Source organism: Ascaphus truei, chromosome 1 (genome assembly GCF_040206685.1).
Source record: "Ascaphus truei isolate aAscTru1 chromosome 1, aAscTru1.hap1, whole genome shotgun sequence".
Lineage (NCBI taxonomy): Eukaryota > Metazoa > Chordata > Amphibia > Anura > Ascaphidae > Ascaphus > Ascaphus truei.
In genome coordinates, this window is record NC_134483.1 from 467,008,402 (window position 1) to 467,034,893 (window position 26,492).

The 26,492-nt window shown below is 46.0% G+C and overlaps 1 protein-coding gene and 1 pseudogene across 1 annotated transcript in view; one reads left to right on the forward strand and one right to left on the reverse strand.

Moving 5' to 3' along the window:
* The window catches only part of SCFD2 (sec1 family domain containing 2), a 644,096-nt gene that overhangs the window by 258,571 nt on the left and 359,033 nt on the right, over positions 1 to 26,492 (forward strand). The window lies entirely within an intron of this gene.
* On the reverse strand, positions 11,665 to 24,554 carry LOC142468706 (galactose mutarotase pseudogene; annotated as a pseudogene).

Here is a 26,492-nt window from a genome sequence, read left to right on the forward strand (position 1 = left end):
AAATGTAGGAGAAACTGCTGCATGACAATAGTCTTTGTTATCAGTTTGAGTGATCCTGTGGAGAATCGCAGTGGACTCTGGTTGGCTGCATTGTTTTGTTTAGCGATCTTCTGTAGCTAATATTCATCTCATCTCAGGCTGCGCTTATAGTGCTGGCGACGGTGACGTCAGGCTACGGTCGCTGAAAAAATCAAATTGAGATGACTTCCAGCGATCGCGACCAAGCCATTGCTCCATCGCCGCGTTTACTATAAGCGCACACGATGGCGGCAATGCATTTGTTTTGACGCAACGTCGCTGTCGTCGGCACCATAAGCGCAGCCTTATAGAGCAGGAGGGGGGGGGGGGCAATTCCAATCCTCAAGGGCCACCAACAGGTCAGGTTTTCAGGATATCCCTACTTCAGCACAGGTGACTCAACCAGTGGCTCAGTCTTTGACTGCACCACCTGTGCTGAAGCAGGGATATCCTGATAACCTGACCTGTTGGTTGGCCCTTGAGGACTGGAGTCGCCCACCCCTGTTATAGAGTCTCTAAAATATCTGACACAAGTCTACAGGAAATTGTACACCTAGGAAGTGCCACTATTCAGGCTCCAACTTTATCAGTAACATTGTTGATCAAAAGAATGATCATACTTCCAACTTTAACAGAACTGGATGGTAGGTATACCGAAGATATGATGGCCATTTCCTTTGTGTTTAATGGATTATATTATATTAAAGCAGCAATCCTGCCTTCCAGTTTTTAGGTTATTTGTGTATGGATTTTGTTTACAGACTAAAACTGGAACAGAGGGCAAGACGTGCAGTCTTTGAATTGGACGGCCATTTAAAGGTTGTAGGGGGACTTTGTTAACTAAACCGTTATGCATCTCTGGAACTGGGGGGACCCCAAAGCCAAAAATAGCACCCCAGTTCTGTAAAATAAAATTAAAACAAGGTAGGCAGTATTGTTACTTAAGTAATAATCCCCGAAGAACATGGCATTATTGGCCATCAATGCCCTGTTCTGAGGGGACTATTACTGTTATACAGTAGGCTAAATGTAGGCTTATTTTTTTATCTTTCTTTATTTTCATAAAAAAAGATACACTTTTGTAGTCATATTGATTTTAATCAGCATGACTGTCTACATTATTTTGCTTTTACTGCAAGTTTATTAAAAGGCAATTGTACATATACACAGCCCCCTCTATACACACAAACACACTCTGCAGTCCCCCCTCCACACTCTGCAGCCCCCCCCTCCAGCCCCCCTCCTCTACACCCACAAAACACACTACTGTACCCCCTCCACCCTCATAAAACACACACAACACACACACCAATGCCCCCCCTCTACATCAACAAACACATACTGCAGCCCTCTGTAAACCCACAAAACTGCAGACACACACACCAAAACACGCTCTGCAGCCCTCCTCCACCCTCTGAAACACACACACACTGAGCCCCCCTCTACACCCACAAAACACACTACAGACAAACACACACACCAACAAAACAGACTGCTGCTCCCCTCTACATCCACAACACACACCAGCAGCCCCCCCCCCTGCAGCCCCCCTGTAAACCCAGACACTGCGGACACACACACACTAAACACTCGGCACCCATCCTCCACCCACAAAACACACACTGCAGCCCCCCCTCTGCACCCACAAAACACACACTGCAGACAAACACAAACCAACAAAACTAACTCTGCCACCTCTGCAACCACAAAACACACACCAGCAGCCCCCTCCCTACACCCATTGCAGCCCACTGAACCCACACACTGCAGACAGACACACACACACCAACAAAACAATCTGCACCCCCCCCTCCACCCACAAAACATACACTGAAGACACACACACTGCAGTTCCCCCTCTACACCCACAAAACACAAACACAGCAGACACTCACCATCAAAACAGTCTGTTGCCCCCTCTACACCCACAAAACACACACCAAAAGAAGACACACACCAATAAAACACTCTGCTGGCCCCCTTTACACTCACAAACCTCACAAAAGACACACAAACCTTTCCCCTCCCTCTCCTGTGTGGAGCTCTCTGCAGGCAGGGTGGGGGAGGAGCCAGTGCCTTTCTGCTGCCTCATGTCCAATCACCTCCCCTGCCTGAGTGCTAATCTCACTCTTTGTGAATGAGAACTGAAAGCTGATTGGCTGAAAAACTTGACTGGGTGCCAAAATTCCAGGACATTACTGATTGGTTAATATTCCGGGCATTATCCAATCAGAGACCAGGGATTTCATAACGCCCGTCATTTAGCAGCATTAGCGTATAAGTTAATGTAATTCCACCTCCTAATGGAATGCTATAAAAAATCAGTAGGGATTCTAGGTCACATCACTGTTTTATGTGGTGATACACGTTGTGACAAACGGCTTACTCCGGGGCTCCGTCGTTTGTCCGGGACTGTTTAGAACACGGTCTTTTAGGGTAGGTTAAATGATGAGGCGTCACGTACTGTTCCTTTAAACAGGCTATGCCTGGTTTATTCAGTCCCAGGCACTGAGACTGCCACAGTGCATACAACAGAAAACAGATCAAAACAAAAGCTGCTCACCTGAGCGATAACTTAACTTAGATATCCCTGACTCAGGGTTGGAAGTGGCTTTTCCACTTCCAACATCAAAACACGGTACTTTTGCAGTCTTACACAAATGAACAGAAAGATTGAACCTGTTTGGGGAAGAGGCTTCTCCCCTCTGTAGTTCAGCAGCCTTCCAGCCTCCTGGCTCTTGTGGGGAGACCAGAGCAAACAGGAAATCAGTCTTTCATACCTGATTCCTAATTAGCATGACAGGTGACAGAAATCAGGCAGCAGACAAACTCTGGTCTGGATCTCTCATCCCTCAGATCCAGCGCTTGCCAAACTGTGGGATGGAGTGTATGTATTATAAGGCTGCACTCCCAGGCCAAACAGGATAGAAACTGTCTAGTATCCTGGGAGCCCTATATACGGAATTTATTACCATCCCCTGGTTTCTGTCACATATCCTCCCCCCCAGCTCAGACCTCGAGGGATGAGCGACCATGGATATTAGGGAGTGCATCCTTGACAACCCGTCAGCATTGCCATGTTTGTGCCCTGACCTGTGTTCCACAGAAAATTTAAAGGGTTGTAGGCTTAGGAACCACCTGGTCACTCTAGCATTCTTTTCCCTGTTTTGACACATCCAGGTAAGGGGTGCATGATCTGTGACCAACCGGAATTTTCTCCCCAACAGGTAGTATTTGAGCGTCTCTACAGCCCACTTTATTGCGAGACACTCTTTCTCTACTATGGAGTAATTTTTCTCCTGGGGATTTAGTTTCCTACTTAAATAAAGGATGGGGTGCTCCTCACCTTGAGACTCCTGGGAGAGTACTGCCCCCAGCCCTACCTCAGATGCGTCGGTTTGGACTACGAACTCTTTGGAGAAGTCAGGTGTGACCAACACTGGTTGGGCACAGAGAGCTTCTTTCAGGCTTCTAAAGGCCTGTTCGGTTTCGGGGGACCACTTTACCATTAGCGGTCCTCTTGCTTTTGTGAGGTCAGTTAGTGGGGTTGCCTTAGTTGCAAAATTGGGAATAAACCTTCTATAGTACCCAATTAACCCCAAAAAGGTCCTTACTTGTTTTTTTGTAACTGGCCTTGGCCAATTTTGTATCGCCTCCACTTTGAGTGTTTGGGGTTTGAGTAAACCTCTGCCAATAGAATATCCCAGATACTTGGCCTCCTCCAGACCAATAGTGCATTTAGCGGGGTTAGCAGTTAGTCCAGCAGACCGGACTGCGTCAAGCACAGCTTGGACCTTTGGAAGGTGGGATTGCCAATCTTCACTATGGATTACCACATCATCCAGGTAGGCGGCAGCATACCGAGCATGTGGTTTTAAAATTTTATCCATCATTCTTTGGAATGTGGCGGGAGCTCCATGTAAGCCAAAAGGCAACACCTTATACTGAAAGAGGCCGTCTGGGGTTGAGAAGGCTGTCTTTTCTTTTGCCCTTTCTGTAAGGGGAACCTGCCAGTACCCTTTTGTTAGGTCTAGGGTTGTGAGATATCGGGCTTTGCCCAGTCTCTCTACAAGTTCATCTACCCTGGGCATAGGATAAGTATCAAATTTTGACACCGCGTTTAGTTTCCGGTAGTCATTACAAAACCTTGTTGTACCATCTGGCTTTGGGACTAAGACTATAGGGCTGTTCCACCCACTTTGGGATTCCTCAATTACACCTAGTTTTAGCATTTTTTTAACCTCTAAACTTATAGCCTTTCTTTTGGCCTCTGGGATTCGGTACGGTTTAAGGTTAACTCGGACCCCCGGTTCAGAGACTAGGTCATGTTCAATTACGCTAGTTCTACCTGGCCGTATAGAGAAGATTTCTTTGTTTCTTTTCACTAAATTCTGAACCTCTCGTTTCTGATGAACAGACAGGGTTTCAGCTATGCTAACCTCTGGGTCAGTTTCTTGATTCTCTGACGGACCTGGGGGTACTAGGGTTAACAAGACTTCTCTATCTTTCCAGGGCTTGAGTAGGTTTATATGGTAAATTTGCTCAGGTTTCCTCCTACCTGGCTGTCTTACCTTATAATTTACTTCTCCCACTCTTTCCAAGACCTCATATGGCCCATGCCATTTAGCAAGGAATTTACTCTCCACGGTGGGAACCAGAACTAGTACCCTATCACCTGGAGAAAAAATTCTGACCCTAGCACCCTTATTATATGTATTCCTCTGTGCTTCTTGAGCTTTCTCCATGTGTTCCCTCACTATGGGTAGGACTGCAGCAATGCGGTCCTGCATCTGGGCAACATGCTCTATTACACTTCTGTAAGGGGTAACCTCGTGTTCCCAAGTCTCTTTGGCTATATCCAGTAAGCCCCTTGGGTGTCGGCCATACAATAGGTCAAACGGGGAGAAGCCTGTGGATGATTGGGGAACTTCCCTAATGGCAAATAACAGGTACGGTAACAAACAATCCCAGTTTTTCCCATCTTTATCAACCGCCCGCCGTAACATGCTCTTTAAGGTTTTATTGAACCTTTCCACTAAACCATCTGTTTGTGGATGATAGACTGAGGTTCTGAGATGCTTGATTTTTAGGAGTTTACATAGCTCTTTCGTTACTTGGGACATAAATGGTGTTCCCTGGTCAGATAGAATCTCTTTAGGAATCCCGACCCGGGAAAACAGAACTACTAACTCTTTTGCTATGTTTTTAGCTGAGGTGCTACGTAGGGGAACTGCCTCCGGATATCGGGTGGCATAATCTAATATTACCAATATATGCTGATGTCCCCTAGCAGACTTTATTAGGGGTCCTACTAAATCCATAGCAATCCGGTCAAATGGTACCTCTATTATGGGAAGGGGTACCAATGGGCTGCGGTACGCCTTGAACGGGGCGGTGATCTGACATTCTGGGCATGAGGAACAATAATTCGTAATTTCTGCCAGAACCCCAGGCCAATAGAAGCTTCGGAGAACCTTTTCTTTTGTCTTTTCCACCCCTAGGTGTCCCCCCAATGGATGACTATGTGCGAGGTGTAATACTACATTACGGAATGTCCGTGGTACCAACAATTGTTTAGTTGTAACTGATTTCCTTTTATCAACCCGATATACTAGGTCGTTCTCTACCTCGAAGTAGGGGTAAGCAAGTGACCTATCTGGTTGGCCAGGAGTACTATTCTGGTCCCGTATATTTCCCCTTGCTACCGCTAATGTGGGGTCCTCCCACTGGGCCTTCTTAAAACTCCCAGAACTGACCTCTAGGTCAGCGAGGGTCTTATCCGGTTCTGGGGTGGTAAGTGTCTGCTCAACATCTTGATTTGGGGTATTCCCTACCAAAGTAGTGATGGGGAAGGGAATTTTACAGCACTCCTCCTTTTCCCCCTTCTTATTTGGGCCCTCGTCAACCTCCATTTCTGAAAAAGGGAAAGGATTTGTTTCTTCTAATACTTCGTTATGGTCCGCTATTGAACTCTGGGCGCTATTCTGAGCAGGGGACCACATTTTTAGAAAATGGGGAAAGTCGGTCCCTATTAACACATCATGTGCCAGTTTGGGTACAATACCCACCTTGAAATCTAAAGAACCAAACTCTGTTTCAAAAAAAACATCAACAGTGGAATATTCATGATTATCCCCATGTATACAACAAATTGCCACTCTTTGTGAACTGTTTCCCTGTTTCTTCTTAATGGGCAAGAGGTATTCGGACACTAGTGTGACCATGCTCCCAGAGTCAAGAAGTGCCCGAACCCTCTTACCATTAACCTTTACAAATGCCCACAGATGGTTATTCAAGGGGTCCTCTGGGCTAGGGCCCATACATTGGGACAACAGCGAATAAGGTTCCACGCTGTTGCATTGCATGGGCTCATCATTTAGTGGGCAGATTTTTGCTGTGTGGCCCCTCTCATGACAATTTACACATTTAGGTACATAGTCTGTGTCCCACTTAGAGCCTTTTCCCGGCTCCCCATGTTGGCTATTGCCCTTAGTGTGCGAACCACTGTTGCTGGTGCTGCGTGAAGGTGGTCGCCGCTCTACAGCGCCCCTTAACCCCGGTACCCTTTTACCGTCTCTGGAAGAGTCCTGGAACCTCGGGTAGTGGGGTTGCTCCACGACTGTGGGTTGCGGGTGCTCTTCTGCTGCATTGTACCTTTCTACGAGGGCCACAAGCTCATCCGCATTGTGGGGGTCACTCCGACTGACCCAACGGCGTAAGGCAGAGGGAAGTTTCCTCAAGAACTGGTCCAGGACCAACCGTTCCACGATGTGGCTGGCTGAGTTGATCTCGGGTTGTAGCCACTTCCGGGCGAGGTGGATTAGGTCATACATCTGGCTTCGGGTGGCTTTATCCATCGTGAAGGACCATGCGTGAAACCTTTGGGCGCGAACAGCCGTGGTTACGCCGAGGCGGGCGAGGATCTCGAACTTCAATTTTGCATAGACGTTAGCTTCGGCTGGCTCTAGATCAAAGTAAGCCTTCTGGGGTTCGCCGCTTAGGAAGGGTGCGATTAGACCAGCCCACTCAGCTTCTGGCCATCCCTCTCTCTGTGCCGTGCGTTCAAACGTGAGAAGATAGGCTTCCACATCATCCGAGGGTCCCATCTTCTGAAGGTAGTGGCTTGCCCTGGTCATTTTTGGAACTGGGGCTGCCGCTGCCAGTGGAAGGTTACTGATAGTCCCCCTCAGGATCTCGAGTTCCTGCTGAAAGCCCTGAGCGAACCGCTGTTGCTCCTCTCTCAGCAAGCGGTTTGTCTCTTGCTGGTTTGCATTCGCGTTTTGCAGGGCTTCATTCGTCTGTTGCTGGTTTGCATTCGCCTGTTGCTGGTTGGCATTCGCCTGTTGCTGGTTGGCATTAATCTCTTGCTGGGCTATTAGCAGCTGTTGCTGGGCTGCATTCGTCTGCTGCTGGTTTGCATTAGTTTCTTGCTGGGCTATTAACAGCTGTTGCTGGGTTTCATTTGCGTCTTTCTGGGCAGCGACATTGCGTACCAGCGCACCCACCACGTCTTCCATCTTGTTTGCAGAGGATGAAAAAAACTTTTTTTTTTTTTTTTTTTTTTTTTTTTTTCAAAGTTCTTCAACCCGCAGACCCCCTAGTGTTCTGCCCGCATTCTCCACCATATGTGACAAACGGCTTACTCCGGGGCTCCGTCGTTTGTCCGGGACTGTTTAGAACACGGTCTTTTAGGGTAGGTTAAATGATGAGGCGTCACGTACTGTTCCTTTAAACAGGCTATGCCTGGTTTATTCAGTCCCAGGCACTGAGACTGCCACAGTGCATACAACAGAAAACAGATCAAAACAAAAGCTGCTCACCTGAGCGATAACTTAACTTAGATATCCCTGACTCAGGGTTGGAAGTGGCTTTTCCACTTCCAACATCAAAACACGGTACTTTTGCAGTCTTACACAAATGAACAGAAAGATTGAACCTGTTTGGGGAAGAGGCTTCTCCCCTCTGTAGTTCAGCAGCCTTCCAGCCTCCTGGCTCTTATGGGGAGACCAGAGCAAACAGGAAATCAGTCTTTCATACCTGATTCCTAATTAGCATGACAGGTGACAGAAATCAGGCAGCAGACAAACTCTGGTCTGGATCTCTCATCCCTCAGTTCCAGCGCTTGCCAAACTGTGGGATGGAGTGTATGTATTATAAGGCTGCACTCCCAGGCCAAACAGGATAGAAACTGTCTAGTATCCTGGGAGCCCTATATACGGAATTTATTACCATCCCCTGGTTTCTGTCACAACGTATATATAGACAGTCACAACTAGTATAGGGCCCCACTCACGGCATCATGCAGTCAATACTAGGGTTAAGTAGATCTTTTTCCAGTGGAGTTTGGAGTCTCCCTGCCATGCATTTCCACTTGCATCATGCAGTCAATACTAGGGTTAAGTAGATCTTTTTCCAGTGGAGTTAGGAGTCTCCCTGCCATGCATTTCCACTTGCTGTAACTGCTTCCTCCCACTGGTGAGGTGACCACAGGGAAGGCTGTGCAGCCCTTGTCAATCTCTGTCATCTTTCCTATCTGGTCTGGCTAATCACTGTTACCCTACATAAGAGAATTTACATAATATGGTATGGATTTACCTTTATAAACCATAATTTGCAACTTACTGTTTTCTTAATGATGAAAGAATCATGCCATGCAAATATTCTTTGTTTTCTCTCTAATTATGATTTTTTTTTTCTCCAAAAGGATTGACTGCATTACTGAAATCCCTTTCATACATATTTGATGTATTTTAAACATAACATTATTTGTACAAGCTGATACATGTGTTTTTGATGCATCTGGATTATAACTTGGCCTTCTTTAAGATTAATATTATGATTGCTGTATAATGTTTCCCTAGAGTAGAGAAGATAGTTTTATTCTTTTTAGGTTTAAAAAAAATGACTTTTATCGCTAGGTTTATGATCCACTAAATCTTGTCCTTTCTAAATGTTAGTTATGTAACTTGTTGTTGTTAGTTGATGACATTGTAGTGTAGAGAGAAGTTGAAGCTTTGCAGATCTGATCTTCATGTGTACTGTAAGTATACTGCAGTGGGAATAAGAGTTTGAAAGCTTCGTAGATGATAAGTGCGCCCTGCAAAAAAAAGCCCTGCTGTCTTTTCAATGTCCGTAGCACCCAAAGCTTTACTTCCCCTACTTGCTTCATCCGTTTTCACGCTTATGAAATGTACCTGTAAATGAGATCGGGCTCAGATCAGCAGGAAGTGTTGATTTTGCAGAGAGAAATTTGAGAAAAATAAGGGCAGTCGTTTTTGAGAACAAAATGACTGAAAAACGTTGTTTTGCCCAAGAGAATAATCATAATAAATGGTCAATAAATATTTTATCTTGTTGGAAAGTGCTGCCCACACATTTTGCTGTGGGACAGAGTTTCGGAATTGTATGATAAATGGAAACTACACCTCTTCCTATACCTTATGAGATTCATAAAATTGTAGTTCTTTAGTTGTCCACTATTTTTATGTAAATGTTAATTCAAAAATAGGTTAAAGAGTTATTGATCACTGTTAGCCTGCCTTTTGCAGGGTTGTCCTCATTTAACACACATTCCCAGCTAGCTCAAACTCCTACACCCACCACATCATGAATATACATTTATGTCAAAAAAGAGAGCTACTGGGCGTGGCAAATGTATACAACAAAAGACAGAGGTGCCCAACGCTACATCCAATTGACAAAACATATATGGTAAGGAGTATAAAGTTTAAATACTTCAATAATAATAATAATTACTTGGTTATTTAGTTTAACCCTTTGGCCAAAGCGTCGTAAGCCTGCATACCAAACGTCAAGGTATAACAAAAAATGCAGGTCCTACACTACACTGTGATCCCTTCCTTTTACCTCTTTATGAGGGGAAAGAACCATAGTAGGTCCTGTTCTTGCAGCAAAGTGAAAGACCTCCCAAGTTAAAAAGGTGAGGAGGAGTAAGCTCCGGGGGGAGGTGCCACCTACCTCCAAAGAGAAATTGGTAATTGAGGGTGTGCCTCTGGTGCCTCTTTATCGTGCCTGCATATTACAGCTTTGTGCTGTCCAATCCTGTGCTTAATATACTGAGTAGTCCTATCCCACATAGCCAAGTCCACATGGACAGTTGATAAGATATATTACAAAGTTAGATAAACAAGAGTAATGACCTGAGATCGGGAATTTGTGACCTGAGTGTGGGTGAGTGAGAAATAGACCCTTCTGGATATTACCACATTGGGAACAACTGCAACAAGGGAAAGTAATGTAAAAAGAAAACTTGTACATGTCTGCTCTAACCAGTGTGTCCTTCATGTGTCTTCCTCTTTTATATTCGAGAAAAGGGGAGAGGCGGAAAGAACCTCTATCAGAAACTGTTTCAGCAAAGGCCACAATAATGGAGATAATTACCCAGATTTGGCAGCTGTATGTGTTATACTTAGATGTGAATGGAATAGAAAATCCTTGCTTTCTTGTATTGTTAAGTAGTGCCACTCTATCTAATGATTGAGCATGGACATTTTGGGCCTTCAGTAAATCTCTGGGTTAACCGCGGTATTAGAACATCTGTTCCATTTTTAAAAGACCTGCAACGGTCTGTGACCGTGATCTGGAAATCCTCTTTACCCTAATACACTGGCTATAGGGAAGACTGGCGAATGGAAAATAGTGTAATGTACAGTATGAGATTTTTCCTATCACTGCCTTTCCCAAAGATCTTGGATTGCATTACTTCCATGGGGCGAGGTAGTAATGTTGAAAACATTTACAGTTGGTGTCAAATGTCATTGTGAAAGAAAGTGTTCCTGGCCTGATTAATATCACCGTTAAAGGACAGTAAGGATGAGGAAGGAGCACGTCACAGATGTAGCGTACCAACATACGCCCATACTGTTGGAAAAGAGGATGAGAGAAAACATATATGTTGGCGTATGTGGGTGCTACATTGAAGACCGTTGCTGTCCCCTGTAGTTGTAGGTAGAATGACGTTTCAAATAAGATGATAATTTCCAGTAAATCCAGAATATATCTGCCCTCCTTGTCCTGGGCATCGAGGTGCCCATTATTCTAGTAGGTGTGTTCCACTGGCTGCCTCCCATTCTAAGATTCTAGCTGAGATTCTGGTTTTTTTTTGGTGTGGGGGGGGGGGGGTGGAGTTTATAAGGCATTGTTGCTTTAATGAAGAAATACACAATATAGGGTCATTATTTACACTATAACTTTTGTTAGCAATTTTACCATGGCTCCCGTTTAAGTGTTCAGGTCACAATGCACCTTTTTATTTTTCTATCCCCGTCACGGATACAATAATTTATTGTAAATCACAGCAGCGTGTTTTTATTATAGAAACATTTGCGTGTAAAATAATAAAACGCCCACCAAACGGCCTTATCTCATAGGCCACCAGCCACTAATGAGTGAAAGCAGTATCAATTAGGAACTTCCATGTCCATGAATCCAGATCGTTAAAAAAATGAATTACATTTTTTTTTATTTCTCTGTTATATGAATGTTTGGAAACTTTGTATTGATATTTAAGAGTTTGTTGACTTTATTGTAAGCAATTCTTGCAATTTCAGCCTTCAGTTCTTCTGCTCGTCTGCTTTGTCCGCTTGCTCAGGAATTCTCCAGGTGAACACGATGTAGATGAGCTTCCTACTGTTGTACTTTCTTGTTTAAAAGCAGTGAAAACTCAAAGCAAGTAGTGTGGTTATACGCCTCTCCAGGGTGCATAAGAGAGCTGGGGAATTGTGGCTTATTGACGGCATTTGGCCAGGTTTGTGTCTCCATGCAAAATGCAGAATGTTTAGGATACACAGCACCTCCTTTGCCCTTCAGAGACCCGTCCAGAAAGTTAGCTGTATAAAATTGGACCCCTAGTTGAGTTGTTCTGACAGTAAGCACCCTGACACTGGGCTGGTGACTGACCCTTGCACAATGCTGTTGTTCCTTTGTCACACTGAAGTAAAAGTTGTGGTCGAAGCCGTCTATATGGAACTTGTTTAACTGACTTCCAAGTTGTACTGGCTTCCTCAATGCCAAACAAGTCCCTTCAACTGAGGCTACTTCTCAAGTCGATATCATGATGTCATCTACAGGTAGATAATGGTCAGCCCCAATGGAAACATCATGGTTGTATATATTGCTGGAGCCCTGACCTGCCAAGTTGAAGTTAAAGTGGTTTGTTAGATTTACAGGAGTGGTCTTGCTGCTTTTTGCTCTGTAATTCACTGTTCCTTCGCTGCCAACACGTGTGTACGTTACCCAAACTTTTAACTCGCCTGGGAATTCTTCCTTACCATCTGCGCTTATATATAAGAATTGGACACCATTTTGCATCTCCTCAGGAGTCTAGAGTACCTTATCAAAGCCTTTGAGTCCTATGTGAAAGCCGTTTGGTCCATTGTTGATGGCTAACTGATAATCTGTTCCATCTACGGTAAATTAACCTTTTGCTCCTGTTGGCCACACGTCCAACCACTGCTCCAAAATAAGGATGTTTGTTCATACAAATCATCAAATCTGAGAAGAATATCTGAGAAATGTCTATGTCTGTCTTTGGTTTCTGAGTGATTGTACAGTACAGTCAAAGGATCTGACTTCTGCTCCCACAAGGTCTGACCCAATATGGAATTTCTCCACAGTGCCTCCTTTGCTGGCAAGCTTACCAAACACCTCTCTTGTCACGGATCTCACCGTGCAGATAAAGGATCACCTATCCTGCTGCACAGGGGAGAAGACTAGGAATTGACCGGTGCAGGCTGCGGGTACCCCTCCCTTATTGTATTTTCCTTAAGTGGTGTAAACTGTAAAGTATCCTTATTTCTCTTTCGATCGATTTAATGCGGCACAACAGTACTCAACATTCTGGTTTTAGCACGTAAAAAGAGATGTTTATTTTGATGCTAAATACTCACATACAAAAATAGTACAAAATGGTAGTGATATTCAAATAAATTATAATATCCTCAAAGATAGTGGCATAATATTCTGATTTTTAGTGGAATCCTTCTATTTGATCTTAATATCATGATGTTAAAGTTTCTCCTCTCCTTTATCCTGGTGTTATGCCTCTCACATCCTTCTGGTGTAATCCCTCTGTCTCCTCCTGGTGTAATACCTCTGTTCTTCACTCGCTACACACTGCTAGTATTTATCATATATTATAGGCTAAAGCAATAAAATTCAGGGCATTATTGAAAACCCTGCTCTCTGATTGGTTAAAATTCGGGGCATTATCCAATCAGTAATGCCCGGAATTTTAGCAGCTTGCAAAGTGCAGTTTTCAATGTGTTAATTTCCAGCCAATCAGCTTTCAGAACAGCTGAGACAGGGCAGGGGATTGGTTTGCATGAAGTAAAAGCTCTGAGACAGGCCAGGGGATTGGTCAGGACGTATCAGCCACGGGTTGACTCCTCCCCCTCCCGAGCTGACAGATTTTCTGAGCAGATTCAGTTGATTTGGGGGGGGGGGGGGGAGTCTGCAAAGAAGTAAGTGGTTGTCTGCAGTTTCTTTGTGGCTGCAGTTTGTGTGAGTGTGTGCTGTTGTGTTGTATATCTGTGTAGAGGTTCTGTGTGTGTGTGTGTGTGTGTGTCAGTGTCGGTGTCAGCAGCAGTGTTTATGGGTGTATCATGTGTGTGTAGCAGTAGTTTGTGTGTGTGTGTGTAGAGGTGTTGTGTGTAGAGGTGCTGTGTATAGAGGTGCAGTGTTGTGTGTGTGTGTGTGTGTGTGTATGTTGTGTGTGTAGAAGTGCAGTGTTGTGTGTGTAGAGGTGCTGTGTTGTGTATAGAGGTGCAGTTGTGTGTGGTGTGTGGGGTGTGTGTAGCGGTGCTGTGTTGTGTGTAGAGGTGGGAGGGGAGAGTGCAAAGTTTAGTAAGTGGCTGCATTTTTTATTGTGGCTGCAGTGTGTGCTGTTGTATGTGTAGCAGCAGTTTGTGTGTGTATAGAGCTACTGTGTGTGTGTGTGTGTATAGAGCTCCTGTATGTGTGTGTGTGTGTGTGTGTGTGTGTGTGTCAGCAGCTGTGTTTATGGGTGTAGCATGTGTGTGTAGAGGTGCTGTGTTGTGTGTGAAGAGGTGCTGTGTTGTGTGTGTGTAGAGGTGCTGTGGTGTGAGTGTAGAGGAGGTGTTGTGTTGTGTGTCTAGAGCTCCAGTGTGTGTGTGGTGTGCTTGTGTGTGTAGAGGTGCTGTGTTGTGTGTGGTGTGCTTGTGTGTGGTGTGCTTGTGTGTGTAGAGGTGCTGTGTGTGGTGTGCTGTTGTGTGTGTGTGTCTAGCAGCAGTTTGTGTGTGTTGAGCTGCTGTGTGTGTGTGTGTGTGTGTGTGTGTGTGTGTGTGTGTGTGTGTGTGTGTGTGTGTGTGTGTGTGTGTGTAAACAGAGGGGGCGGCAGTGTGTGGATATAGATATCTGCAGTGTAAGCGTATATAGAGGTGGTTTAATGTATTTACCATTTTATTTTAATAAAAAAAATCTATATAACTATACAAAAGTGTCTATTATTTATGATAAAAGTCTACATTTAGCCTATAATAGTAATAATCCCCTCAGAACAGGGCATTACTGGCCAATAATGCCCTGGCTGGGTTAAAGTCCCTTGGCTTCGCCTCGGCCCTTAAACTCTTCCAGCCAGGGCATTATTGGCCAGTAATGCCCGGTTCTTCGGGGATTATTACTTAAATAACCCTAAGGCTCTGCTTATAGTGCTGGCGACGACAACACGACGGTGATGTCAGGCTGCGGTCGCTGGAAAAATGAAATTGAGATGACTTCCAGCGATCACGACCAAGCTGTTGCGCTGTCGCGTCGCGCTTACTATAAGCACAAGCGACGGCGGCAATGCATTTGTTTTGATACGACGTCGCCGTACTATAAGTGCAGCCTTAGTTCGATCTTGCTACCACTAATTCTATTACCAGATGAGGTCCTACAGTGTGAAACTGATGTCATATCAGATAAGGAACTGCCTACCACCATACAAAGAATAACCAAATATCACATGTGTAACCCTTGTCCCTCCCCCCCCCCCCAAAGACTCATCTGTGGTGTCTAGGGTGCGTGAGGGCAGATTAAATGCGTAGTGGTGGTGCATACCTGCGAGGAACAGGAGGGCCTGAGCTTCCCGCGATGTTATTGGGGAGACAGGACCAGGCTTCTGGGGTGGTAGCCTCCATGCATTCTTAGTGGTGCAGCGCCTCCATCTTCTATACTCCCAGGAATATGTGATAGGGCGTGTATAGAAGAACCCCCTTGGCCCCAGGGTGAATGCTCCAAACTCACACAACAGTCTTTGTATAAAAGGGATTGTCTCTTTATTGGTCAGATCAGCGACTCCAAATGTAGTGGCGTCCAGCAGCCACAACAACAACAGCAATGTCCTTCTAATTACTCCGCTCTCCTCCCTTCACATGTCTTTCCTCCTCTCCTTCCCTCCAATTCTCTCCTCCGACAGGATGGTCTGGGCTGGGGCATCAATACCCCGCGGCCCACCTCCGAGGTTATCCTCGGGGTGGGGAATGGATTCTCCCCATCACCCCTGACAGGGGGTGAGGGGCATTGGTCCACCGGGTCTATAATACCATCAACCTTACTCAAGGTGGCTGAGTCTCTCCACTCCTCTCTTTGCTCCTGCACGACTGTACTGGTGAGACCGTACTGTCTCCTCCAACTCCTCGGACAGAACAGCTCGACCAGCACTAACAGACTCAACAGACTAACGTCACTTACAGGAGTTGGCTGCTAAATATAGTCAGCCCCACCCCTAATGATGTCAGCAGAACCTCCCCTCTGTCTCGCGCCTGCAGCAGAGTCAGAGGCCTGCATCTACCACTCAGGGCAGGGCTTGGAAGGGGGGAAAACCCATGATGACTACTGGTGCCTGCCTTTAACAGGACTTACCACAGTAGGAGGAAGATAGGTATAGCCTGTGCTGTTTACAGGGGGCTACACATGTCTTCTGGAAAGATCTCAGAACTCCTTATTAATCCAACCTGATGCCTTTTCCGGTTGCATCAACCACAGTTGTCTATAGTTACTCAAATGTCACCCAAAGAGCTTCATTACAGAGAACTCCGCACAGTTGCACGCCCTTATAACTAAAAATACTATCCCAATGTAACTGAATCTATCAGAAGATGCCAATTAACCACTAAATTAATGTTATGCAATAAAATATGAATTAAACAAAGAACTGTTGCAAATCAGACAATATACAGTATACTCGGCATTTTGTCTTCATACTGGATTCATACATATTACAATACTAGCTGAGAGACCCGGCGTTGCCCGTGAGTTAAATTTCCTGCTCCCTCCTCTCCCCCCTATTTGTGTGCTCCCCCTCTCCCACCCCCCAGAGGGAAGGAGGGACAGTGGACAGGAGGGGGGGGGGGGACAGTGGACAGGAGGGAGGGGGGGGGCAGTGGACAGGAGGGGGGGACACAGTGGACAGGAGGGGGGGGGACAGAAGACAGGAGGGGGGGGGACAGTGGGAGGTGAGGTGAGTGAGCGCTGGGGAGGGAGGTGAGGCCTAGCCTGAGGAAAGAGAGAGCGACATCTGGTGGGAGCAGCTGCAGGAGGAAGAGGGTCCTTCCGGAGGCTGCCTGGCCACTGCCTGTCCCCCCGCCGGGAGGGAAGTGAGTGCCGGGAGGGAGGGAAGTGTGTGTGTGTGTGTGTGTGTGTGTGTGTGTGTGTGTGTGTGTGTGTGTGTGTGTGTGTGTGTGTGTGTGTGTGTGACTTAACAAGGACTCTGCAGGGCTTCTTTGGGGGTATGCTGTCAGTGCAAGTGTGTGACAGTGAAGTAGGTGTGTGTCAGCTATGTCAGTGTAAGTTTTGGCCAATGACAGTCGTGTGGGCGGTGTGTGTCACAGTGGGGCGTACCTCTTGGGCAATGACAGTCGGGGTGGCCACTGACCAATCACATTCAACGCAGCTAGTACCAACCTTTGATTTTATATATTAAGATGATATCACTGAACTGGATTTCTTACAAGCTGATATGTTTGTTCTTTTTATTCTAATTCTTTTTCCTCCCCTCTTGTGTTTCACCTCTGATCTTTATTTATTTATTTATATACTGTTTTACTGGGAAGTAATACATTGAGAGTTACCTCTCGTTTTTAGGTATGTCCTGTGCACAGAGTTATGATGACAAATACATGGTTACATTAAGTGAGCAGGATTATACATTATATATAAATACATTGCATGCACAGTAAGAGATAATATATGTTATAGGCGTATGTAAGGCTACGGTCCTAGTGCTCACGGCTGCACGCGCGCCGGAGCATCAGGCAGCGCGTGCGCCCGTTTCAGCCGTGACCTGTCATCTGTGGCTGTGCTTGGAGTGGAGAGCAGGAGATCCGACGGGCCGGGAGGTTTTGTGGCAAGGGCCGCGACCATGACGTCATGCGGCTGGTTCGCCCTCATTGGCTGAACCACCGCCTGACGTGGCCAATGCTTGGCTGCCACACAAAAAGACAAAAATCTTGTGTTTTTGGCCAAGGCGGTCTCGCATCGCGGCTTGTGCGCGCATGCACGCACACTGACTGGGGCCTGTCCCATAGAGGGCGGTGCCTTGTGTGCGGCCACTTGGGACCTGACAGTTACAGACCAGATTAAAATGAGACAGCTGTAGTTTTGAAAGAAACGCCCATGGGAGCATGTGATATCCTCCAGTTATACCTCACATTATCACTCCCTCAACTGACATACTGTTGCTCTGTACTATGTGTTCCTCTCTCTCTCCTTCCCCCTTTATTACCTTGAATTGTAGCCCATATTTTTCAAGGAAACGCTTATTTTGTGTTTGCATATTGAGCATTGTGTTATTAGAATACACTCCATGTAATTGGTACTGGTTAGATCAGGGGTGCGCAAACTAGAGCAGATAGGGGTGCGCACGGGGAAAAGTTTGCACGCCCCTAGGTTAGATGTATTGTTTGCTCACTGGTAAATCTGTGTTTCTAACGATATTTCTCTTTGGTAATCTGATTAGGCAGAATACCTGCGTTTTATAGGGTATTTAAAGGGATGCCTTATCATAACACAGTCCTTTCTGTCATTGCTGTACATTTGGGTTTTTTCCCGCTGTATTTGGTATATATATTGGGTGCACATTGTGGAATTTTAGCCCTTTGGTCAGTTTCCCAATGAGAACCTCCTTGCTTTATTTCTGGTTGCTTAGCAACGAGGGGGACCGTATGAGCACACGCATAGTCTGTCTTCTTACTGTTGACATCGGTTCTGTCTAAGCTACTTTTTGAATTGCACGCCTGGACAGGACGCCTGGACAATATTGCAGACAGCACCCGACTTGAGACTATTATTTATCATCTAATTATTGCGGAGAAACGGTGGGCTAGTAATATAAATGATGCACATGGCTTGAAAAAGGGCCAGCGATCTTCTGAAACATTGCTGGGTTTTTTTCCCAGCATCTCTTGTTACTCTGATAACTTTTGTGCTCTGGGTTCTCACTGAGTGGGCGGGTATGCGCGTGCGGATATATTGATACTTATTTTTTTAACCTTTCTATAACATTATTTTATTTTCATAGTAATATTAGTATTTTGCTTGTGTTTTTTAATTTATTTTTTATATTAGTGCTGGAGTAACCTTCATATCTTTATTATCTGTTTGCGGACCCCTAGGAGTAATGCATTACCCCGGGCACACTCATTGTAATACTTCTGCGGTATTTACTTGGAATGCTGCCTGGACCATCTCTTTTTGTGTACTATGAAATTTATACATGTCAGATATTTCTTGTACAAATGTATCTGTTTAGGCAATGATGGCATTATAATTACTTTATAACCAAAGAACAAACGGAATCACAATTTACCATTAGAGTTTAGAATCCTTAAACAGTCTTATGACAAAATTAAATTCAAATAGTAAAAACCTTCCAAAGCATTTGCATGCCGTGGGATCATTAAAAGTATAAGATGATTGATTCATCACTGATTGATAAATATATACTATCGTTGAAATACTTTATAAACGTTCATTAGGTAACACCCAGAAGCCAAAGCGTTTAAACCATTGAGTACCAGTCTCCACAATGTGTTTCCTGTCCATGAAATGCAAGACTGTATTAATATGCACACTGATTAACCCTTTTGTTGTCAGAGGGGCCCGCAGCGCTTTGCTGGAGAAAATCACGCTCTAAGGCAGATTTCCTCCACTATAAATTCCCACTCTCCTCCTATAACACTGCCCACTCCCTTGCCAAGAAAATCTACTTTTCTTCTCTTCTTTCTTAGTGTCATGCCCCACATGCAGCACCTACCTCCCCTCACACACCTAAATCCACCCTCTGCACATTTTCCCCTGTGACTGAAGCGGAGGTCTCTGTGCTCCTCATCATCTCACCCTACAACCTGCCCCCTTGAACCTATTCCCTCACATCTCTCCCACTCCCTCTCTGGCACACTAAGCCTCACCCTAACTCACTTTTTTAACCTCTCATCTCTGGTACATTTCCATCTGCCATCGGTCCATTCTCTCTTGACCCAACCACCTTCTCTAACTACCGCCCGATATCTCTTTTCCCCTTTGCCTTCAAGCTACTTCAGTGAGTTGTATAAAACCACTTAACTCACTTTCTCTCCTCCAACTCCCTACTCGACTCTTTTCAATCAGGTTTCCGCCCCCTACACTCCTCTGAAACAGCAGTAACAAAAGTTGCCAAAGTCCTGCTCACAGGTAAGGCTAAGGCTTGTATTATGTTAAGCGCCTGCGCGCGGGGCAATGAAAAATACCTGTATCCCTAAGGCAGTTTATTCAGTTTCGACACGTGCGCCAGACAGCGTTGACGTGGCAGCTGTGTGGAAATACAAAGAAATTAGCATTTTCAAGTGGCTGACGTGACACTGTGAGCCAATCACAATGAGGCCTACCCTTGTGACGTCATGGCCACGCCTCCTAATCACGCGCGTCATAATTTTTACTATACACCCAAAACGCATGCACCACGTGCACGCGCAACGTCGCGCACGCAAGCGCTTTCTATAATACATATTTTGCATAGCTAGTATAACCAACCCCACACTGGGGAGACCCATTAAGGTCGAAACAGCCTGTCTGTTTTGCAAAAATCTTGCACTGCTGGGGAGGTGGGCGAAAACCTGCTATAGAAATCAAAGGATGCTTTAAAACTCATTAAAATGGCATTAAGAGTTGAATAAAAACAAAAAGCAAAAAAAAAAAAAACAGTTGCTATTATCTAATACTACAGAACTATATAAAAAAAAAACCATAAGATTTCACATGTTTTGCTGCTTTAAGGAAAGTTTTCAGTACATTTGTACTGTTTAGATGTAAGCCCTATGTTCTCATATAACACATTCTAACAGTATGTAAGGAGAGAAGACAACTTTCTAAAGGCTGGTTGTGTACGAACGTCGGGGTTAATAAAGGATACAACAGCTGTAAATGGAAACGTTTATTGAAAAATGGGACAAGTCAAAAATAGGTACACATCTAAAAGTGGAAAAAAAATTAAATTGCTTATAAATGTAAAATCATGTTTTTCTTTCAAATGTTTTGCTTTATTTTCATTCCAAAGTGACTGCGTGTTATGGACTTTTCAGCACGTATTTGAGTAAAAACTAGCTGCATGAAACCACATTTTTATGTGAAACAGTAATATCTCAGCCCCTTGGCCTAACTCCGTTATCTTGTGTTTTCTTTGTTCACACAAGTTTTTTCTCGGAGGCACAAAAAGGGAGAAGTCTTTGGGAGGTTTCCTTAGAGATCAATTTTCACCTCTCTTAACTAAAAGTTACCTGAGCACAAATGGGATATTTAAATAATACACGTCATGCTCTGGGGAATAGTTTCTCCATATCTCCCTCTTAAATAGAGCATAATGCAGTATACTGCCACCCTGTAAATCTCTTTGTAATTAAAGATTGGAGACTTCTCTCCATGACCCCCATTGACTTTCTTTTGGCGTTCTGCCCAGATCTGCTCCCTTATTAACCACGTTAATAGCCCAGGGGAGAATTCTCCCTTGCAGGAGCAGCTTCTCCAATATGTCACTAGCATATATCATTAGCATGATATATATTTTTATAGACTTTAAAGGATAGTTTTAGGACATGTGAATTAACTTATGTGGCTGTGGGGTGCCTGTGTACAACCTTAAACACGGCTTCCAAACATAGACAAGCATGTAACACATCACAGAAACATTTGGCACTGAATGAGCCATAGCTTCATTGTATTTTCAGCGTTAGTTTCTTGGTTATTTTCCAGTGTAGGTTATTTGGACCTTTCTGCACAATTCATCTTTCCAAATGGGATCTCAATTCAACATAGGGAATAATATCTATATAATCTCCCCTCCCATTTTTTTTCAAGTTCATATGTTACCTATTTATTCTTCATTCAGCACCTGGTCTGAATTGGCCTCAAACTGAATGGTAATTTTCATTGAAGTGTTTATAACATGCAGTCTTTTTTAACATGAGACATATGCCTGGAGCTCTGCGGGCCTCCTGTACTCTTGCCAACTTCACAAGTCAGCCAACTAGAACAGGAAATCAATATACTGCTACATTCATTAGTCTGGTATTATTTTTTTCAGCATGCAAATGTCACAGGGACCTTTCTTCTAAACCTAACACTTCACAAAGTAAAGAAAATATCTCAAAACCTTTTGTGAATTTACTTGTACTGGTGGCTTATAAACTTCAATGAATTATAAGGCGGCCCAATTAGCCCAGACTGTCTTGTGGCATGTTTGCCCCAACACAGTTAGGTGATTCGACATTGACAGTGCTGTACTAGAAAACCGCACAATGGACTCTTTGCTGTGTCTACCGAAAAAGGTTAGGACAATAGACCTATTCTCCCTCCCATCAACATTACCCTCTCTGTACCTGTGAGATAAACTTAAGGCGGGCTGATTTCAACAAATACTAACATGACCCAAATGCTATGCAATCTTGCCTTCACACCAGGAGTGAATTTAAAAAGCTTCTGGTAGTAGCATAAGAATGGCTTAACCCAAATTAGCGATCATTTGCAATAGAGTCAAATTAGATCCCAAGCTCAGGGTATTTTAGGTATTTACAGGTTAGGCACTTTATAACTGCAGATCTGAACATCAAATTTGACTCCTTTAACACATCATTTGAACATGTAGGTCTTCCCCACAGGGGAGAAGTGTAATAACGTTACTATATAGCTATCTCATTCCTCTTGATGGTGACAATAAGTCCCCCAGTATAAGACAATGGGGACAATACCTAGGTGCGGAACTGGAACCACATTAGTGGGAAGAGATTTGGGAGGCCACCATGAGAATTAATACAGTCATTAAAGAAAATAGCTATAAACTATTCTTCAGTGGTACAGTACTTAACACCAGAGAGATTACACAAAATAATCAAATGGACTTTCTGTGTAATACTGCACCAAGTGCCCCACTACCGCAATTTACTGAATAAGCCCCATAGATCCCAAATTAGGGAGGGTAGATTTGGGAAAATGTAAGAAATGTACTTCTGGAAGCAGGGTCCACATTTTTATAGTAAGCCTTATACATGTCCAATTTCTGTGTATGTTTAATTAAAACAACAATACCAATGCTTGTAGCTTATTGCACAGACATCAGTATGTGAATTCATATACACATCTAAAACTATGTATATACAGTAGAATTATTAAAACTACTGTAGAATATATGTGCAGTAATATGTATTTTGTAAGATCAGCCAATAAGCTTACATATTTAAGAAGGTGCTGCCAAAACTAGCATTAATAAGCATGTTCCATAAATACCTGTCTGGTTTGCCTTCATTTTTTTATTTTCTCTAAACCATTTCTTTTTTTAGGTACTTTTTATTGTAGGTATTTTATTACTGAAACTTGAACACGCTTTTACAACTCTCCCAAGGTGTTTCTGGAGTTGTATCCTTTGAATATTTTTTAAAACCTCTATTTTATTGAATCATTCTATTATGACAATTAACAAATGAATGCAGGTATTGTACTGCAGCCCTTATTTACAGTATTTATCAAATATTTTGCCAGTCATTGACAGTTATCTCTCGTTTTCAAGTGTCCTGGGCACAGTTATGATAACAATACAAGGTTACATTAAATGAAAAGGGTTATACATTATATTTAAAGACATTTCATGAACAGTTAAAGATAATATATGTTACAGGCGTGTGAAACGGTTACAGACCAGATTAAAAAGCGGCCTCCCTAGCCATAGGCGGGGGGGCTTCATGACCAAGGGGGTCTGGCCTTCCCCTCGCTGACCTGCCCCCACACCTCCTCCCGGCCCAGGGGAGGAGTTCCTGGTAGGCCTACTTAAGGCCAGGCTGGCGGGCAGCACGTCCTCTTTTGCTGCCCGCCAGACGATTTCCAGCACGCACCACACCAGTAGGTGAGTACGGCTTCTTCCCCTGGGAGGGGGGGCTACCTGATCTCGGAGCGTTGTGGGGGCAGAGGCCCCCTCCATCCTACCCCCTGATCCCCGCGGCGGTTGCCCGGTGGGGAGGGGCGGTCTCAGGGCAGAAGGGTACTGGTTGCTGCAGGGAGGGGGGTCCGGTTGACGCATGCGGCCCACGTGAAAGTTTCAGGAGGTGGAGAGCTCCGCCGTGTGTGGTCCATTCGGGCGACAAAAGGCCCGCTCGGGGGGCAGTGGCGCGGTCCCACGTGGTGCGGGCAGCTGCGGTCCCTCGTGGTGCGGCATTGGAAGGGGGTCTGGCGGCCGCTCGGGGGGCAGAGGCGCGACCTCCTGCCTTCCCATGTGGTGTTCACGCAGCTGGTGGGATCTGGCGGGCAGGTTTCCCCGCTTCGCGGGCAGGGTTCCAGACGGCCGTGCGGTAGGCGGAGGTGTGCAGACCCCTTCCCCCGGTGCCCACGTGGTGCTCCCGCCCAGGCACTTGGGTACTCCGAGCGTTAGGCCGGGGCGGGAAGTTGGAGCGGGCAGAGGTTCATCTACCGCGCGGCGCTGCCTCCACCTTTCACCCTCGGGGGTTCAATGAGGAGGCCGGCGGGTGCACGGGGCCCGCCTCCAGTTCGCGCTGCTAGTGCAGCCGCTCTCAGTGGCTTTGGCCCTGGGCTGGAGGTAGGCACGAAGAGGGAGGGCGGGCATGGTTGACGCTTCATGGTCAACCCCGCAGTTAAACTTTCGGCGTCTATGGGCACGCAAAAGACGGGTAGGTGTTTGGGCACAGGTGCGCGCGTGGACGGGCACATGTGAATATGTAAATGGGTATGTGTATACGGGCACATGTAGTTGGGTACGTGTATGGACACACGTAGTTGGGTACGTGTATGGGCACGTGTATGGGCACACGTAGTTGGGTACGTGTATGGGCACACATAGTTGGGTACGTGTATGGGCACACATAGTTGGGTACGCGTATGGGCACACATAGTTGCGTACGTGTGTATGGGCACACGTAGTTGCATACGTGGGTATGCGCACATGTACTTGTGTACATGGGTATGGGCACATGTACTTGTGTACGTGGGTATGGGCACATGTACTTGTGTACGTGGGCATGGGCACATGTAGTTGTGGGCATGTTCACATGTAGTTGTGGGCATGTTCACATGTAGTTGTGGGCGTGGGCACATGTAGTTGTGGGCGTGGGCACATGTAGTTGTGGGCGTGGGCACATGTAGTTGTGGGCATGTTCACATGTAGTTGTGGGCGTGTTCACATGTAGTTGTGGGCGTGGGCACATGTAGTTGTGGGCGTGGGCACATGTAGTTGTGGGCGTGGGCACATGTAGTTGTGGGCGTGGGCACATGTAGTTGTGGGCGTGGGCACATGTAGTTGTGGGCGTGGGCACATGTAGTTGTGGGCACATGTAGATGGGTACGTGTGCATGGGCACATGTAGTGGTGTGCATGGGCACAGGCAGTTGTGTGCGTGTGCATGGCCACGGGCAGTTGTGTGCGTGGGCACAGATAGTTGTGTACGTGTGCATGGGCACAGGTATTTGTGTACGTGTGCATGGGCACAGGTAGTTGTGTACGTGTGCATGGGCACATGTAGTTGTGTACGTGTGCATGGGCACATGTGGTTGTGCACGTGTGCATGGGCACATGTGGTTGTGTACGTGTGCATGGGCACATGTGGTTGTGTACGTGTGCATGGGCACATGTGGTTGTGGGCGTGGGCACATGTAGATGGGTACGTGTGCATGGGCACATGTAGTGGTGTGCATGGGCACAGGTAGTTGTGTGCATGGGCGCATGTAGTTGTGTACGTGTGCATGGCCACGTGCAGTTGTGTGCGTGGGCACAGATAGTTGTGTACGTGTGCATGGGCACAGGTATTTGTGTACGTGTGCATGGGCACAGGTAGTTGTGTACGTGTGCATGGGCACAGGTAGTTGTGTACGTGTGCATGGGCACATGTGGTTGTGTACGTGTGCATGGGCACATGTAGTTGGGTACGTGTGCATGGGCACAGGCGGTTGGGTACGTGTGCATGGGCACAGGCGGTTGGGTACGTGTGCATGGGCACAGGCGGTTGGGTACGTGTGCATGGGCACAGGTAGTTGTGTACATGTGCATGGGCACATGTAGTTGTGTACGTGTGCATGGGCACATGTGGTTGTGTACGTGTGCATGGGCACATGTGGTTGTGTACGTGTGCATGGGCACATGTAGTTGTGTGCATGGGCACATGTAGTTGGGTACGTGTGCATGGGCACAGGCGGTTGGGTACGTGTGCATGGGCACAGGTGGTTGGGTACGTGTGCATGGGCACAGGTGGTTGGGTACGTGTGCATGGGCACAGGTGGTTGGGTACGTGTGCATGGGCACAGGTGGTTGGGTACGTGTGCATGGGCACAGGTGGTTGGGTACGTGTGCATGGGCACAGGTGGTTGGGTACGTGTGCATGGGCACAGGTGGTTGGGTACGTGCATGGGCACAGGTGGTTGGGTACGTGTGCATGGGCACAGGTGGTTGGGTACGTGTGCATGGGCACAGGTGGTTGGGTACGTGTGCATGGGCACAGGTGGTTGGGTACGTGTGCATGGGCACAGGTGGTTGGGTACGTGTGCATGGGCACAGGTGGTTGGGTACGTGTGCATGGGCACAGGTGGTTGGGTACGTGTGCAGGGGCACATGTAGTTGTGTACGTGTGCAGGGGCACAGGTAGTTGTGTACGTGTGCAGGGGCACAGGTAGTTGTGTGCAGGGGCACAGGTAGTTATGTACGTGTGCAGGGGCACATGTAGTTGTTACGCCGGTGCTGCCCGCAGACCAGACCCGTCCCCTGAGCTGAAGGGGGAAGTGGTAATACACGCACCCGCAGCAAAGGGAGCGTGTCCGGAGTGTGGTATGAAGCGTTGCCAGGCCAGGTGTAGTAAGGTAGACAATACTTGCCGGTACCGGTTGTAGAGATAGAGTGAATGATGCCTTGCCAAAGTCAGGGAGTGGAGAGTGGAGATAGGTCGTAGACCAAGCCGTGTTCAAGGGGTTGCCAGAGTGAGCATTGTCCAAGGA